The sequence below is a fragment of the Octopus bimaculoides genome, chromosome 16, assembly GCF_001194135.2.
Source record: "Octopus bimaculoides isolate UCB-OBI-ISO-001 chromosome 16, ASM119413v2, whole genome shotgun sequence".
Classification (NCBI taxonomy): Eukaryota; Metazoa; Mollusca; class Cephalopoda; order Octopoda; family Octopodidae; genus Octopus; species Octopus bimaculoides.
In genome coordinates, this window is record NC_068996.1 from 55,524,338 (window position 1) to 55,527,617 (window position 3,280).

A 3,280-nucleotide genomic window follows, 5' to 3' on the forward strand; every position below is an offset into this window, starting at 1 on the left:
TAGTGTCTAATTTGATAATTTTTAATTTTCAAAAACTGATGTCTAAACCGGGGCAAAATGAGTAATGACTAATTTCAGTAATTTTTTCTCTTTAACTGCATGGTACATAAATGTATCAGGAAGGAAGCCAGGTGGAATTCTGCTTTAAGTGCCCTATATAAAAATATAAAAAACAGTACCCCATATAAAAATCTCATAACTTTTTCTAGTTTTTGGAATTTTCAGAAACTTTTTGCAAATTTGTATTCTATAGATAGGAGTTTATACGACTATGTAAAAAAAAGAAGTTTTTTGTGTCTGATTTAAGGGCTATTGAGCTGTTACCTTTAGCACATCCCACGACCACCTGATGCCTTCCTTGTTTCTTTGTCACTCTGACGTATTGATGTTTTTCAATATCTTTCTCCCCATAAGCATGTTTAATAGTCTATTGCTGGAATTGAAGCCAAAATTTAGGATTGTCTCTAATTAAAAAAACAAAAATTCAGAAAATTTAAAAAAAAATTGTTTTCATTGTTGTATGTATGAATCCTCGTGTGTTTTGAGAATTCCAAAAAATTTTAAAGTTTTGAGGGTTTCTATGAGATGCTTAAACCAGAATTCTGTAGAGAACCACTCCAGCAGATTGTGAAGAAGCCATAGAAAATATTTTATGCTGATTTCTTTTTTTTTTTTTTATTTAGTCAAGTTTTGTTAATTTCATATTATGCCATTTTTCCCATGATTCCTTTTCATTTGACCAAGAGTTTTTTTTTTCAAATGTAATTCTGGAGAATTGAGGAGTCAAATTTACCTTATCTTATCTTACTCATTTTGGCTTATCTAAATTTGTCTTTTATATAAGCTCAATATTCAATATTGGGAGATGACTTTTTTCTCCAAGTTCGTTATCCATTACAACATGAACTTTATCAAGGATATGATGCTGACAACCAATAAACTGCTGTTCTTTCAAAGTCTTTTGAGCAAACAGTCTTTGCAACTGAATGACAATGTCATTTCTTTTCCCAATATTCACACTCGTTGTATCAGCGACAATCATCTTTACACGGTCCCATAAATTCTAAAACAGCTGTTATTCCTTTCACAGCAGTATCGGCGTTTCCGTTTTTAGTAATTGGAGTGCTTCTAACTTAGCTTCTCTCTGTTCATTATTTAAAATTAGCACTTGGTATTCTTGGTCATCAATACGTTTACCAACAAAATGCAATTACCAGTTTTCTAAATGTAATGTTTTATTCATTTTCTTTTTAAGTTCAACAGCTTCTTTGATGGTCGATCTGTAAATATCAGATTGGAAAGAAGTCTCGACATTCATTCCATCTTGAGATAATTGTCGATAAACTGTTTTGCCGAGTTTGGAAGATATTACTAACTTGGTTGCAGCTCTAATTTTGCTATACTTCCTCCTTGTTTGCGTGAATTCTTCATTTGATTTTTCGGACTCTTGATATTCACTTTCAGTCTCTGCTTCAGACGTTGACGATGACACCGGAGTTGCTGTGGTTGAAGTTGGCATTAAGGACACTTTTCTTCTTTTGGATGAATGGATAGTTTTGGAACTGGCTGCCTTTCCAGTTCCATACCCAAACTGTCTCTTGCCTTCAATTTGAAGATAATATAACCTTCTATCCTCACTGCACACCCGTTTACCGTTTTCCTTTGTGATGTCAAAAATTTCTTTCAATGAATCGTATTTTCCTCAGCACTTTTTCTACTTTTGCTTTCACATTTTAAATTGATAAATATGGGAAACTTAATTTCTTTTGCCATAAAAAAGTTACTTCTTTCGAAATTTCCTTTGTTCTTTCTTTCCTTCCTTTGATGGTACCTCCAAAGAACAAATACCGACCGACAATTTAAAGTTTCATTGGTATCCTGCAGTTGCTTTCCAAAGAATGCTCTTCTAGAGGAACAAGGAGAGGAAGAGGATATTTCCTAAAGTAGGGGCCAAGTGGTAACTAATTAAAAACTCTATAACTCCTAAACTGCTTAAACTTGAAAGCTGAAAATTGAGATATACTGCTTCTGCAGTGTATTAAGTCAGCACACCAAGTTTGGTAAAAACTTGGAGGCACTATGAACCCCACTAAAATTTTGCATGATTTGGGTCAAAAGTGGTGTTAGATTTTTTCAGTTGGGAGTAACGTTTTTAAAAAACATTTAAAATAAAGATTATTTTCCCTACTTTTAAGAAATTGTTCATCGACTTTTGATGCAGGAATTTTTTTACTTTCAAATAATCAAAAAGTCATAACCCTAATATATATACACACGAAGGATTTCTTTTACTTTCCGTCAATCAAGTTCACACACAAGGCGTAGGTTGACATGGGGCCATAGTAGAAGACATTTGTCTAAGATGCCGCATGGTTGTAAAGCAAGTTTCTTGACCACAGTCATGCTTGAAACTAAATGAGAAACTAAGTTCCTTATGTTCAATCTTTCAACTAATTTTTTTAGAATATTCACAAATATTTCACAGTTCTTTATGGCAGACTTTTTAAGTAAGATACACGAAATATCTTCATGTACACACTTCAAGTAAGAGCTTCTTCATATATGATTTTATAACCTTCTCAATAATTATATCGCTACAGTCATATTTTGGCAACAGTTTTTGCCATGTCGTACGTTACAACGTTGGTCTTATTCAAATCTGCTTTAGCATTTCTTTCTCTTTTTTTTTTACCGCTTAAAATTAGTTTTCAATTATTTTCTAATTATTAACTGTTTCATTAGCTTTATTTGGATGATTACTTTTTAATGATGAAGAAATTATGAGAGCTTTTAAAGCTTCATTCGAAAACCTATTTTTATATAAAGGATGCATGTTCATTTTTGTTTTCTTGATAGAGCGTTCTTTCAATAAGACCCTAATGTAGAGTATTTCCTGTGGTATTAACGTTTTATTTTTCTTTGCTTCGCTTGGCATTAGTTAAAAATCTTATCCTTTCACTAATTGCAACAAAAAGAAAAATGACAACGATGAACTATTTATAAAATATTTGAAAAATAGAAAGTGGTTCGTTTAGATGTGTCATTCGAAAAAGTGTAATTGTTACACAAAACCCCCAACCTTAATTCCACAAGTTTGGTCTTTTTCTTTGAATCTCCAGTTAAAACTATGAAACTAGGATATAATAGCTCTAATAATTGCACTTAGGGTTTTGTTATGATGTTAATTATACAAGATGACATTTTATCCCAATTTTGTGAATGATCGGAGTTGTTTTTTAATTAAAAAATTAATGACACTAATTTGGTAGCCTAAACAAAG